Below are 16,628 nucleotides of genomic sequence, written 5' to 3'. Positions count from 1 at the left end.
AAGTGATTTTCACCATTCTAAAAGTGTTATACTTGCCATCATATTTACAAGTTTCATGACTTTTCCATTATTGTTTTTCCAGCTGTTCATGAATATTATAATGAACTCTCCCTACTAGTGTGACTTTCTTTCATACACTTAATTTTATGGAAAAAGTAAATACATTATGTCATATGGCTTTGGAACAACATGAAGGTGAGTAATGATGACAATTTGCATTTTAGGGTGAAAACCATGTAAATGATTAATCTTCAATATGTCAAGTCATTTTTATTTGTATAGCGCTTTTCACAACACACATCTTTACAGAAAATCATGCATTAACAGAAAATGAAACTGTAATATCTATAATGTCTTAGAGTCATCATTGTGTAGTTTGATAAAATACGATTGTGAATTGTGTTTAAAAATAAATAATTAAACAATAATTTTATTTATATCCCCAGTGAGCAAGCCGAAGGCGACTGTGGCAAGGAACACAAAACTCCATAAGATGTTGGTTAATGGAGAAAAATAACCTCGGGAGAAACAAGGCTCACTGTGGGGGCCAGTTCCCCTCTGGCAAACATCATGAATATAATGACAATGTTACTTATGTATAGTGCAAGGCATGGTTTAAAATTAGTAATTAAGTAAGAGTTAAGGTCCAGTGTTTTAAAAAATAAAAATAAAATAAAAAAATTTATGAACTGTAATATTAATGACTAATTTCTTTGAAGTCCACCCTGGATAAACTGCAGAAGTTCACATAGATGCATTTTCCTTTGTTAGTTGGCTGATGAAGGCTTTTGTTGGCAGTTAAATGATAGTCTATGTATTCCATTTCAAGAGTGCAGTCCATCAATAACAAAGGTGATGCAGGCAGAGATAAATGATGGTAAGAAAATTATGAATAAAATATGTGTATGTGTACATAGGACATTGCATTATGTTTTCATTATTCTTAAGATTTATTATTTATTTAATTTGTGACTTTCTATGACCTAAAAAAAACACCATTTCAAACATTTCATATTTCCAGGTTTTCCACTAACCCATTTTTTTATTTTTTATTTTTTGTGTCCAATTGGTGTTTGCAATCCATCATCATTGCAGTGAGTGACTTCACAGAAGATTTGCCCACACAGGACAAAAATATGAACTGTGGTCAGTAAAAAAAACATAAATGGTGGAAAAAGCTTTGATTAAACTACCTCTAATCTCATATCTTTCATGACACTTTATTTATGACCTTTCCTCGCACATAAAGTGAGACAGGGAGCAGCTGCTTGCAGAGATCAGACTGAATCAAATCTCATATTTAAATGTGGTACAGGAAATAATTATGTTTACTCATACCGATAAAAAAGTGCATTGTTTTATAAAAAAATTTGAAAAAGTAACTTATTATATATTGAATCTACCCAAAATCATATGAAGTACAAAATGTAGCATGAAAGAAATGTACTGTCAGTCTATTTACCTACTCCCAAGTCAGTGGTGTGTTTATAACACAAGCTATAATAGAGTATATAATGTTTATTTCACCATAATACAGTGGAGCACATCAAGTGATATCTCTCTCTTTTTGCCTTCAGAATCAGATTCTCAAAACACAGACACACATCTCCCTTACTCTTATCTCTGTTTCCTTGGTGCTAGTGTGAGCACCTATTTCCTTCCTCTCCTGAGCATCTCAGATATTTCCCATGATAGATCCAAATGTGCTCAGCTCAAGAAGTACTTTTCCCCACTGCATTAAGTCTCATTACTGCAACACATTAATTGGAGACCAAGCCTCATCTTTAAAAAAATAAAATAAATACAGGTATATCATAAAAAAAGACTATATTAATCAAAAGTATAGTACATAATGACTTGTGTTCACTTGCTAACAGTGTGCCATTTGAAATTTCATGAGAAGATGATGGTGTGACATCCAACCGCTTTTTCCAACACCACAATCAAACATCCAACATCAAAAACACACTCCTAGTATTGCGCATGTCAGACTGTTATAGAAATAAGAAAACGTCACTTATGTTAACAATAATGTTTCCCAGCTATGAACAGTGTAATTGCTTTCATCTGTAAAATCAAACTTCTGATTGCTTGTATTTTTTATTTTTTTTTTTACAAAAAAAGATATTGTTAAAAAGAAATACTCCAGTCAAATGCTCAGGTCAGTGGTTCAGTTTATGATATTAAAAAGACGATTTGTTTTTCATCACGCAGCAGGAAGCATGTGGCAGTGTTCCTTTTACAGCACAGAGACATACTACAGATCTTCCAGTGATCATGACTGTGATGTCTGAAAGTAGAGAAGTTTTCAGAGGAAGCTGAGCCATCCCGGCATTTGTTTATACAAGCCTTTGGCAGAAATTTGGGAGGCTGCACCACTTACCTATACAAAACAGATATTTTTTAAAGATTTTGATTTTATGGCAAATCTTCACTTTTTTTTTGGCATTTTAAATTTCCGTTTCAGAAAACAATAACATGCTTATGCATATTTTGTATAATGTGGATATTGTTTAGTATGTGCATATTGTGCAGTGAGTGTATTGTGTATTAAAGGAATAGTTCATTCAAAAATTATAATTCTCTCATCATTTTATGTCATCTCAAACTTGTATGACTTTCCTTCTTCTGCAGAACAAATATCTGAATGGAGATATGATGTCTGTTTGTTTGTCCATACAATGCAAGGAAAGGGTGGCCAAATCTTCAAGGTCCAAAAAGAACAGAAAGGCAGCATAAAAGTAATCCATAAGACTCCAGTGGTTTAATCCATGTCTTCTGAAGCAATCCAGTCGGTTTTGGGTGAGAACAGACCAAAATATAACTATTTACTAAATATGTAGTACTGTGCAAAAGTTTTAGGCACTTGTGAAAAATGTTACATAGGGAGGATGTCTTCAAAAATAATGACATAAATAGTTTCCATTTATCACTTAATGTCATACAAAGTCCAGTAAACATAAAAAAGCTAAATCAATATTCGGTGTGACCACCTTTGCCTTTAAAACAGCACCAATTTAACTAGGTACAGCTGGACACAGTTTTTCTTGGTTGTTGGCAGATAGGATGTTTCAAGCTTCTTGAAGAATTCGCCACAGTTCTTCTATATATTTAGGCTGTCTCAATTGCTTCTGTCTCTTTATGTAATCTCAGACTGACACGATGTTCAGTGGGGGGATTTGTGGGGGCCATGACATCTGTTGCAGGGCTCCCTGTTCTTCTATTATAATCTTTTCTATTTGCAAAAGTAATGTTTGGGAGTCTAACATTTATATTTCCTATTGACACACTAAAGCTGGAGATATAAATAATCATCTTAAGACAAATGTTTTTGTGAAACATCTTATGTGCCTAAGACTTTTGCACAGTACTGTATATAAATATATTTTCACTGTACATCTTGCCATTGTATTGCCATAATATGATTTCAAGCTCGATTACACTTCCTAGTGCTTGACACATGCACAGAGTGCTAGGAAGTGTAATCGAGCTTGTAATCATGATTGACAAGGAGATTTATAGTGGAAAAAGGAGTTATATTTTGGTCTGTTCTCACCCAAAACCTACTGGATCAATTCAGAAGACATAGAATAAACAACTGGAGTCTTATGCATCTTTGATTGTGTTCAGCTGAAGAAAGAGTCTTATGAGTTTGATATGACACAAGGGTGAGTAAATGATGAGAGGATTATCATTTTTGGGTGAGGTTGCTGAGGTTGTTTTGTTGCACATACTGTTATTTTTTTTCTATGTTTGAGGATATCTTTATTGTTTGGCACTATTTGAAGCAGCCCCCATTCAAAAGAGTCTTAACACATCTTAATGCATTTGATGCAAGAAAGGATTACCATCGTCAGCATGGTCACCAGATCATCAGTGGCAGCATTCTGCTCAAGCACACGATCAAGATTCTCCACATACCAGGAGCCAGTCTGCGTGTCCCTCCACGAGACGTAGCCTGCAAACGTTTTTGCAAGGAGATCATCCCTTTGCAACTGTAGTGTTTGGAACTATCCTACAATCAGATTTACTCAAATCAAAGATTTGTCTTGCATTATCTAAAAGGAGCCTGTAGCCCACAAGAATGTTTGATCTGTGCATGTAAAATTAAAATACTGTAATAAAAATATTTAATCAACCAACATGTTTAAAGGTGAAGTGTGTAATTTCTACGGCACTACATCAAACTAAATTCTCCCAAAACTCCCTTGTCTTCCATTGGTCGGTCAAAACATATAGTCCTGCTCCGCTGGTTGAGCCTTTGTTGCTATTTCGGGCTGGTCAAGATGCTTAACCAAACAAAGCAATGTTGAGATAGTGCCACAGTGACCTCGCTTACAGCTGGTATCGAGATGCGTTTTGGGTGATCCGATCACACGTGGTCAGATGAGACACATCACAGTTTAAACCTGGTCGCTTAAATGTGGTCTTCTGTGACCACTTGTGATCGGATTTGGAAGGGAAGGGACTCATGACGACATACATCAATCACTATATCAGTGTGTTACTGCATGACATTAAAGCACAACAAAGTCAGAAAAGACAAAGAAAGCGCGAAAAAACAAACACAACATTTCGAGCAGAATTATTCGTTATTTTAGTGGAGTACCTGAGCTTTAGATGTGTGTGCTTCTCATCTGTGTCTCTGCATGTTGATATCTGACACACTGAAGAAGATCTGTGAAGTTCTCGTGCTTGTTTATGTATCCACTTTTTTAATTTTTCCAATCGGATGATTACTTCCTTTTAAAAGTGCTCTTGTTTTAGAGCAGCAGATGATTGACAGGTGAGGGATGGAGCTTCACTGCTGTCCGGGACGCATCAGGATGGATTAGCATTTACGACTCAAATGCGATGTGGTTAGACCCTGTTAACACCTGTGTGTAGCGTTGACCACATGTGTTCGGATCACCCAAAATGCATCTTAATACCAGATGTAAAGGGGTCAGTGTTTACACTTTATGGGAAAATCAATCTACGAGTGGCTTGCTTACTTCTTTCTGCATATTAAACTGGATAAGAGGAAGTATTTTAATGTCAAAATAATTACACACATCAGTTTTAAGGACAAAACATGCAATTGTATATTCCATGACAAAAACACAGACCTGGAAAGGCTGAGTAGGAAACAAGGATGTCGCTGGGTGTAGGCAAAGTGGCCCAAGCATCAAGTTCATTGGATGTGCTGAGAGAGTCACTGCTGGAAGACATGGGAATAGCATCTGTCTGGTCATCTATCCCACCCAAAGAGGGCTGCACCTCATCTGGAGAAACCTCAAAGCCTGTGCCCTTCTCATCTTCAAATGCACACAATAAGGACACGGCAGGATTAGTCTCTGTTTACACCTGTTAGCAACATGCGTCTCAATTCAGAAATTTCCCTACGGGATTAATAAAGTTTTACCTCACCTTATATACCTTATATAAATGCATCTCCTGTGACTACTTGTGATACGATTACAAGGGAGGGGGTCTCTGGTTTTGTGACTACATACAGTACATCACCACTGTCAGGCATGCAACAGGACGATTTAATGCTTACACTACACACAAACTTATTTCAAATAATTATATATCATCTTGACGCTCCCTTAGAAGTTTTCCGAGGCCCGTTTGGTGAGAAGCACTGTTCTAAACTGAATATTTCTGCAAAACCCGCCTCATCCACAGGCCTGGATAAAGAAAATATTGGGCTTGCCCTGTAGAGAAGGACAGTTCTGGCCACTGAGGTTGTTTGTGATTTTTTGAACTGAGACAGCCGGCTGGTCCATCCACACCATGAACTGCTCCAGGGAAATGATTGTTGTTTGCCTAAACATTTGAGGAGTTATGAAGAGCACAAGAATAGAATATAAACACCACTGCACCAATGTTTTGTAACAGAAATGCCATGCAGATATGATAGCATGATATGACCAACACAAAACGAGGAAGCCAATAAAACTGCTAAACAAATGTAAGGAGGTACTTCTTTGTAGAGCAGATAATAGTGTTCATAAATACAAAGCAAATATAGAAGATATCCCCTTTATATATATATATATATATATATATATAAAGGGGTGGTTTTTACCTAAGTGCCATATGAAAGGACGATCACCACACAGCAGTCATATGTAGAATGATCCATTTTTGCTAAAGATAACATCTCATGAATTATGTGCTACAGAGGGGAGCAAACATTTTGTCCTTTCTTAATATTTATTATTTTAATTGTATTAAAAGACAATAATAATTAACCAAAGGTTATTTATCTAACACAGCTGAGAATAACACAGTGCTTACTTCGCATTTCAAGTTCCTTTTCACAACAACCTCAAAGTTAAGAGCTTTGAATCTTCTCTCCATCTTGTCACAGTCAATGTTGGACCCCTTTCTATCTTTTAGGGCTGAGGCTGGGTCAAAATCGACGTTGTTGATAATCAAACGCTTCCCGCATGGACTGGCATCCATCTTATAAGACTGGACAGATAGAGTAATATGTGAAATTTGTGAAAACAAAAAGGTTTTAAGTTCAGTTCAAAGTAGTGCTGACACAAGAACTGGAGTGCTACAGAGTAACAGTACAGCTCTATCACTATTGTGTGCTTGCGAAAGGAAGTAGGCCTACTTAAAGGGAAAGTTCACCCTTTAAGTTTCATCATTTACTCACCTTGTTGTTCCAAACTCATACAACTTTCTGTCTTCTATGCAACACAAAAGGAGATGTTAGGCTAAATGTTAGTGACTGACAGCCTAAGTCGCCATGCACTTTTATTATATGGAAAAAATACAACGTGAACATTTAAAATTTCTCATGTTCCACAAAAGATAGAATGACATTCGGATTTTAAATGATAGGAGTAAATATATTTTTTTATTCTTGGGTGAATTATCCTTTTAAGTAACTTTGCAAGGACACAATGATGGTAGACTTGTATTTTTACCTGCTAGTACTCCAGTTCTTGGGTAATTTTTGGGTGAACAATCCCTTTAACGCATACTTCGGGTCTTTAGTGACCTGGGACCTCATTCCACCTCCTGTGCCTCATCCATTTTTTTGGAGTTATGCCCCCACTTCTTTAGTATTCCTCAACCTTTCTTTTATGAATCATCTAAAAATCAAAAAAATGTCAAAATTCCAAAAAATAAATAAATAAATAAATTGTAACTCAAGGTTGCACTATTGCTTCAGTAACTGACTTGATTTACATTTGACATTGCTTTTTGATGAAGAAACGACATGGAAGTAAACTCTAGCATGTGTAACACATGAACAGTATAATACGACTACTGTCTTTTGGGTGTACTACTGAAATTATATAGGTTGTGCGTCTTTTTAGACTCAGAAAGTGCCTGAGAAAATTCATATGTGTAGCTTATGTGTTATGTGTAGCTCAATATGGGTTTGACAGCCAGTTGAATCTCATAACATTTCAGTGTGGAAGTAATGAATCCTGTTCTATATTTGCTGCACCATCTCTTGGACATTTGAAAAATAAAATATCATAATATACCAGAATATATTATATTCTATTATTATTATTTTTTAATTGTCTTTAAAATGCTATGAAATTTGTACACAATTCATTTTTGTAGATCCATTTGTGATAGATATATGTGCCGGGTCGCTAAAGACCCAAGGTATGTTATAAGGAATGGCAAAACAGCCATGCATTGAAGGGTTAATTACATGTTACTCCACTGGGATATCCCCACCAGCTAGTGTACTGTCATTTGCTTAGGATGAAAATTGTGATTCCATTTGCATTAGGATGATGGATCTTTGCCAGTTAGCATCTTGATGTTTTCACACAAAACAGAAAAACTTCAAAGCACTTACCTTTATACTGTCACGTCTCTGTCTGAGTTGTCTTTTCACTTGTGTTTCAGAAGCTGCGGAATATAACATTCTATTCTAAGACCAGAGATTTTTCAGGCTTTGCAACCAAATAAGTATTTATTTGGACAATACATACAATTTACTTTCATCTTAAACACATACAAATAAACACACATATGAATTAAAATTTTACAAATATACAGTCCTGTTTTACTCGACAGTGACTTACGTGGGCTAGGAGGCTTGTGCACAGGTAGGGTTTCTGGTCTCAGTGGTACTAGCTGTGGAGGAGTGAGATCAGGCCTGTCTGGTTTTTCAGTATTTTTGGATGCCTCTATGTTGAATTACAAGATCGGATAAAAAAAAGAAAGAAAGAGTATAACAGTTCATATAATATAGACATACCAAAGTAATGAGCTGTTCTGTTCTTATTTATTAGCTAGGCTCAAAGGGACTATGGATGGACAGGTAAGGGCTACTGTGTTGAAGGTTGGGCCAGTAGTTCAGATCTTTACTTATGCTGCCAACATATTCACTGGCCCCACCATCAAAAAATAAATAAATAAATAAATAAATAAAAAAAGTATATATATATATATATATATATATATATATATATATATATATATATATATATATATATATATATATATTATATTATATTATATATGGTGGGGCCAGTGAATATATTGGCAGGATAAGTAAAGATCTGAACTACTGGCCCAACCTTTTTCCAAAAAAAAAAAAAAAAAAAAAAAACATTAAACATTTTCGTTAAACATTACGTTTCTTTTACAAATAAATAAAAAGTATTAGGTTTTATTTAGCAATAATAGTTGAAAAATGTGAAAGCTGTAACCTAATATATCTCCATGAAAGCTATACATTTATAAACACTTTCCTTGGAAAATGATGGCATATGGTGCAAAACCTTTTTACTGGTTTATAATTTTCAACCCATTCTTAATGCTGCTTCTGGGTCATTGACAAATAAGGTTGGTTGAGGTGAAGGGGCGGGCCCTGTCTCTTCAGCCTATTGATGAGTTGAATACATTCACAAGTAACTGTTATAATCAAAAGGTAATAATTAGCATTCATCACTAAAAGTATATTTCTGCCCAACTTTGCTCTGTTGCGTTTGGATGTATTGTTCTATTGTCATGTTTATTCCAGCTGGATAAGGCCTGTGTCCCAGTGAGGCCTGACTCAACCTTGAAAGAAATGTGTTCTGTCTAATGATGTCATTGCAGGGACTGTTTATCATTTTGAGAATCATGTGACTAAGTCAGAGGAACTGGATGCCAGTGTATCTAAAGAGAAGACTCACCTCTGACCTGAATCTGCAGACTAAATTGACTTAGTGTTTTAAAGAAATATAATCTTTTGAATGATTGCATTCACATAGTTAAACAGAACACAATGTTTGTAAGATTCCTAAAATTATCTGTACTATTCACCAATGTAATCTTTGGATTCATACATTTTTGAAAAACATTTAGGCCTATAGCATTTTCTACCAAAAATAAATAAATAAATAAATAAAAAATGATATAATGACTTTAAAATTACTTTGCAAAATTAAGTAAAAGGTATTAAAGTTTCCTTGCATACATGACAGTTACACAACATGACCATTGATAAAAACAATAATAAATAAAACTCTCAAACATATTTTCAAGTTTTAAAATGTGTTTTACAAATATAATGAATTTTCGAGTCCAAGAATATCTAGAAGATTTCTCAGGGTTACACCTGATATATAAATATAAATATATAAATGTCAAAATATCAGATGTCTTGAGGGTCTAAAGTGTCCTCTCTGTTTTATGATTTTTGTAAACATAAACAACAAAATGGCTACCAACAAAAGTTTTTCAAATATTAATAATTTTAAAACACAATTGTTGCACTGCTTTTTTTTTTTTTTTTTTTTTTTATTCTTAAAGAAATATTTAATAAAAATTAAGCTACACTACTCATGCCAACATTTCTTTTCAAGATTTTTAGCTTTTAATAAGGCTTTGATTATTTATTTATTTATTTCTCTGGATGGTTACACCACGTGAGATTTTTGGCTTTAAGTCCCAGAAAATGTATCAAAATAACTCAGAAACTGAATGCATGTGAATCCGAAGAGGTGTATTAAAGTAACGGTTTTGTGTGAATTGCATATATGTATTTTTGAGTAATTTAACAGAGCTGTACAAATAAATGGATCACTGACCCTTTTATCACAAGTCATTCTCGCAATTTTGACAAAACATTATAATAGATAATAGTATCTTGGTGACAGATTTAAATTAGCAGAATTTGCAACAATAATATTTTATATATCACAGAAAACCAAGCGTAAGATTTAGTGGCAATGCAAGAGACAATTCCTTTAACTGGACTGACATTCTTTCATAGTGAATCTGGGCAAGTGTGGTTGAGCCCTGCATGCTCCTTTGTACTGCAAATCTAAACTAATATATGGTGTCCTACAGTATATTCTGTTAAGATATTTTGGGGAAGTTTTGCAGTGACTGACAGTTGAACGGCAGAAAAATTCATAACCACATGCTGATTCATCAAGCATACTGTGACAGCCACAGAACACGATCACAGCTGTAGTAATAATGATCTAACAATGTGAAAGTACACGTTGCAGAGGGATGCTGTTAACTGGTTGCCACTGCAACCACAAACTCTGTCTGTTGTCTCTGAGACCCTTGGCACTGACGGCATCCTCTATGTGCCTGTCATGTCCTACCTGTCTTAGTTCCATCTAAGTTTTACGGATGCAGCTTTTGTTTTTGAAGTTCAACTACATTATGGGAGCTTATCTATATCTGTCTGACTATATTCTCTTTTAAAGTTATCGGGCCCTATTTTAAGAGCGCTAGCGCTAAGTGCAGCGCTATGCCATAAGTCATAATTGAAAAGTCGTGAAAGCATGCGCTAAGTCTATGTGCAAGTGGGTTTGTCAAAATCAGGTGAGCAACGCGCTAATGGTCAAGTGCAATTTAATTTTGAGGTTCTTCTCTGGTTATTGAACCATCTGTGTCCTATGTAGTCCATTTCCTCAAGCACCAGTGATATAAACAAAGTTTAGTTGGTAGTGTAAATGGACTGTTTGCAATGAATTAGAATAACAGAAAAATGGACACACTCCTTTTATATGCTTAGAAATTTTTATTCTCGTCAGGATTTGGATGTCCACTCTGTTAAATTATAAGAAATATAATCTACTGACACTGAATGAAATTCATTTACTGAGACACAAAAAAATTAAACCAAAAATATTTCTAAATTCAACTTACACCTCAAACAAAACGAAAATATAATCAAAATAACGAATTGTTAAAAAAAAATCATATACCAAATCCAAACATTTTATCCTTTCCAACATCTTTTGCAGTGACTTAAAAATCACTCTTAAGACAACAGGTGGAAAAATACCAATACAAATTGCATTATAAATACAACTGTAAATATAAACATAATAATAATAATAATAATAATTGAAAAATCCAAGACCTATAGAAAATTTAACACAAGTCTCATACATTTTTGTTTCATAAGACGGCTACAACTCATAATTTAATGGTTACACTATATTTTGAGACCTGCTTTTGAAACGTTTTAACGCAATGACCTATTTCTCAGGAAAATGGCAAATTGCACTATGTGCTACTTTATTTACATACAATACACCCACAGTTCGCGTGCATACTCCCACAGATAGCGCAAACACTCCCACCCATGACCACTTGTGCTTTGTGCTGGCACGAAAATTGTGCTTAGAAATAGTGCTCTCGTGGAAATCGAATAATGGTTAGGTGCACACTGTTGTTGCGTGTAGTGCTGCGCTTTGTGCACTCACGAAAATAGAGACCATAAAGTCAATAGGAATTGGTATTTAGACCTTTTTCTGCATTTTGGATATTTTATAGTCTCACCCCTTACTTTACGTTCCACATTGTCTGTTTATTGATTTTTATTTGACAAAAAAATTCTCTGTATTTTAGTAGTTCCCATTTATTTCCTATGGTGGACCCAGAACATCACGTGTTGCTTTTTTTTTTTTTTTTTACAACCTCTCAGACTTATGGAATCAAGTCCAGATGTTTTTTGTGTGTGTGTGTGTGTTCAGATAGCTAGTTGAGGAAAAGTCACCAAGTATTGTACCACTCAGATAAAGGATACCATTTTCATTAAAGATAAAAAATCGAAATGGGTCCATAATACGGTGGCACAATGTTGCCACTTACTTATTTTTCACTCAGTTATGTCGTAAAAACGATATATTTTCTCATAATAAAAAGATATTATCTTGTAAAAACTAAATATTTTCTCGTAATAAGATAGTTTTGTCATAAAAACGACATCTTTTCTCATAATAACGAGATATTATGTCATAAAAACATCATCTTGTAATAATGAGCAATTATATTGTAAAAAAAAAATAATAATTCTCGTAATTGGGATAATTGTCATAAAACGAGATCTGTCATTTTAGCAAGATGTTTCGAGCATCTCACGAATTAACTTAACTTAAATTAACGTATCACTTTTCATGTTCCAGCCCACCTGTGCTTACAGTTCAGTGTAGGCTACTCAGTGTTAAATGAATCCTACACTTAATTTTTTATTTATTTTTTTTTACATTTTGTCAAGTCAGCATGGATTCTGGGATTTTTATCCAGAATCGCCAGGTTTTAGAGGAACATAAGAAATATGAATCTGGGCAATGTTTTCTGAACCATCTTAGTGTAAACTGCAGGCCAAGATGTTTTGGAGTGTTTGCAAAAAGGACGAGAATATAATTTTTGATAGTGTAGAAAGATATGATATGATAGTGTAAAATCGAAAAAGTAGCTATTTTAATGACAATTAGAAAATAATGCCTTATAATTTCACCTACCACTTACCAAACAGATCATGTTAAAAATTATTGCATAAATATATTGAACGTGTTAAGAAAGAGTGAGAGAGTGTTCATCGTTCGTGCACTTCACATCAATTAGTCTTTAAACATTCAGGCCTAAATATAAATGCAACCCAATGCTTTGTCGGGCATTTAAACTAATAAAACTACAGAGGCATTGTAATGACAATAATAAAAGAAAATATTGTTTTTTGGTTGACATTTTATTTGCCACTTAATAAAGTGTGCAATGAATAAAACATTTTTTATTAAAAACTGTTAAAAAGTAAAGCTATATTGTACATTGATATTTCAATGCATTTTATGAATCTAAATGAACTTACACATGAAAAAAATATTTTTGCCTATTTTTAAGATTTATTTTTTTACTAAAGATTTATTCAATTTTATTTAATTTTGTCATGAAATTGAAATGCATAAGTCTTAATTTTTTTAGTGATAATTTTTTGAGAATTACATCTCAACAACCAGTTCACAAAAGCCAAACCGTTCATATTTTGTGTTATTGTTTATTTCACACTGTAAAATTTCTATATGGCTTAAACAGAGAAGAAAAATAAGATATTGATTTCAAATAACTGTGTCATGGTTATACAGTTGAAGTCACAATTCACAATTCCTGACATTTAATCGTAGAAAACATTCCCTGTCTTTGGACAGTTAGGATCACTACTTTATTTTAGGAAACTGAAATGTTGGGGGCCCGGGTAGCTCAGCGAGTATTGACGCAGACTACCACCACTGGAGTCGTGAGTTCGAGTGACTCCAGCCAGGTCCCCTAAGCAACCAAATTGGTCTGGTTGCTAGGGAGGGTAGAGTCACATGGGGTAACCTCCTCGTGGTTGCTATAATGTGCAGTTCTCACGCGTGGTGGGTTGTGCGTGGATGCTGCGGAGAATAGCGTATAGCGCACTGGGAATTGGGCATTCAAATTTGTGAGAAAATCCCCCACACCCAAAAAAAAAAAAAAAAAAAAAAAAAAAAAAAGAAAATGTCAGAATAATAATAGAGAGAATGATTTATTTCAGCTTTTATTTCTTTCATCACATTCCCAGTGGGTCAGAAGTTTACATACACTTGTAACGTAAGTATTTGGTAGCATTGCCTTTAAATTGTTAAACTTGAGTCAAACGTTTTGGGTAGCCTTCCACAAGCTTCTCACAATAAGTTGCTGGAATTTTGGCCCATTCCTCCACACAGAACTAGTGTAACTGAGTCAGGTTTATAGGCCTCCTTGCTCGCACATGCTTTTTCAGTTCTGCCCACAAATTCTCTATAAGATTGAGGTCAGGGCAGGGGTATGCTTGGGGTCATTGTCCATTTGGAAGACCCATTTGTGACCGAGCTTTAACTTCCTGGCTGATGTGTTGAGATGTTGCTTCAATATATCCACATAATTTTCCTTCCCATGATGTAATCTATTTTGTGAAGTGCACAACTCCCTTCTGCAGCAAAGCACCCCCACAACATAATGCTGCCAACCCCATGCTTCATGGTTGGGATGGTGTTCTTCGGCTTGCAAGCCTCACCCTTTTTCCTCCAAATATAATGATGGTCATTATGGCCAAACAGTTACATTTTTGTTTCATTAGACCAGAGGAAATTTCTCCAAAAGTAAGATCTTTGTCCCCATGTGCATTTGCAAACTGTAGTCTGGCTTTTTATGATGGTTTTGAAGCAATGGCTTCTCACTTGCTGAGCAGCCTTTCAGGTTATGTCGATATAGGACTCGTTTTACTGTGGATATAGATACTTGTCTACCTGTTTCCTCCAGCATCTTCACAAGGTCCTTTGCTGTTGTTCTGGGATTGATTTGCACTTTTCACACCAAACTACATTGATCTCTAGGAGACTGAATGCGTCTCCTTCCTGAGCGGCATGATGGCTGCATGGTCCCATGGTGTTTATACTTGCGTACTATTGTTTGTACAGATGAACGTTGTACCTTCAAGCCTTTGGAAATTGCTCCCAAAGATGAACCAGACTTCTGGAGGTCTTGGCTAATTTCTTTTGATTTTCCCATGATGTCAAGCAAAGAGGCACTGAGTTTGAAGGTAGGCCTTAAATATCCACAGGTACACCTCCAATTCAGTACACCTCCTATCAGAAGCTAATTGGCTAATTGTCTTAAGGCTTGACATCATTTTCTGGAATTTTCCAAGCTGCTTAAAGGCACAGTTAACTTAGTGTATGTAAACTTCTGACCCACTGAAATCCTGATATAGTTAAAATTACTCATGTCATGCACAAAGTAGATTCCCTAAACAACTTGCCAAAACTATGGTTTGCTAATATGAAATCTGTGGAGTGGTTAAAAAAATTAGTTTTAATGACTTCTACCTAAGTGTATGTAAACTTCTGACTTCAACTGTATGTTGAATTAATTTGCCGTTATTTATATAGGCTACAGAGCAGAGCTGCAACTACCAACAAGTGTCAGTTAAGTGTCATAATTTAGTTATTAAGACAAAATATATAATTTTTATGACATAATATATCATTAATGTGAGAAAAGATGTTTATACGGCATACCTCTATTACGAGAAAAGATGTCGTTTTTATGAAATAATATCTCGTTATAACAAGAAAAGATTCGCAGCATTGCGCCACCGTACTAAAATGACCCGAAACCTCGCAGAAACCTGTGCACATCAGTAGATTTAAAGCTAAACATGATTTGCTATATTGAAACCTGTACACACACACACGTTGGTTTTGCTATACTTGTGAGGACCCTCCATAGACATAATGATTTTTATACTGTACAAATTATAGATTCTATCCCCTAACCCTAACCCTCACAGAAACCTTTTTGCATTTTTACATAAAAACAAACAAACAAACAAACAAACAACAACAACAACAAAAAAACATAATTTAATATGCCATTTTCACTTGTGACCACCCAAAAGGTCCTCACAACTAGAAATGTCCTCACAGAACAGACTGATTCTCAATACTTGGTCCTCACAAGTATAGCAAAACCTGTATATATATATATATATATATATATATATATATATATATATACACACACACACACACACACACACACACACACACACACACACACACACACACACACACAACCTGTATTTCGTCTATCATGTCCTGGGTGAAGACCCCCTTTGACAGAAGCACATCGCAGATGTCTGCTGGATTTAATGTCACAACTAGATAGTTTCGGTGCCGCTGAAGAATCAGTCTGTGCTTCGAGTCCATTGTGGCAATAATACAGTGGCATTAAATGTGTTTATGGCTATTAGTTTTTCAAGACAACGTGGTGTTATCGTAAATCAATCTGTGGCAGTAATCTACAGCACACGAGTGCCCTGGTAAAATGCAACAAAGCGCGAACAAATGTAAAAGTTCCAGTTTGTTAATCAACATAAACCGAAACTTCCGTGTTTATATCACGTTGTCGATGACGTCACTTACTTCAGAGTAGGCTGGTGTGTTACACTCTTTGGAAATATTTGTTTATACATGTTGATCCAGAAGAGGACATGTTAAGGAACACCTACAACGATTCAAAAATAAAAGCAGAAACATAAAGTAATAATAGCGTATGACCTATCGTTTTGTGCGACCATTTTTCCGAAAATACCAACAAGTGAAGATTCTTTCGAATTAGAAAAACGCTACCTGGTTGGTAGGTGAAACGATAAGGGGTTGGATCAGGATTCACTTATGGCTTTACAGACCAACCAGGTAGCGCTTTTCTGTTGAATGCTAATAAATCCTCCAATCAAGTATCGCTTTCTTCATGAATATTAATGATTCTTCCACTGCCATTTTCTGGAGTGATTATTGCCACCTTATGGAACGTACAGTAAATGAATGTTATTATGACGCATTTTGCCGACACACACACAC

At 35.1% G+C, this 16,628-nt stretch overlaps 1 pseudogene; it reads right to left on the bottom strand.

Annotated features, from left to right (window-relative positions):
• Positions 1-250: 250 nt before the first annotated feature.
• On the bottom strand, positions 251-16,151 carry LOC127419540 (caspase-9-like; annotated as a pseudogene).
• Positions 16,152-16,628: the final 477 nt, after the last annotated feature.

Source organism: Myxocyprinus asiaticus, chromosome 28 (genome assembly GCF_019703515.2).
Source record: "Myxocyprinus asiaticus isolate MX2 ecotype Aquarium Trade chromosome 28, UBuf_Myxa_2, whole genome shotgun sequence".
NCBI classification, from domain to species: Eukaryota; Metazoa; Chordata; class Actinopteri; order Cypriniformes; family Catostomidae; genus Myxocyprinus; species Myxocyprinus asiaticus.
This window is presented reverse-complemented; position numbering and strand designations above follow the sequence as displayed.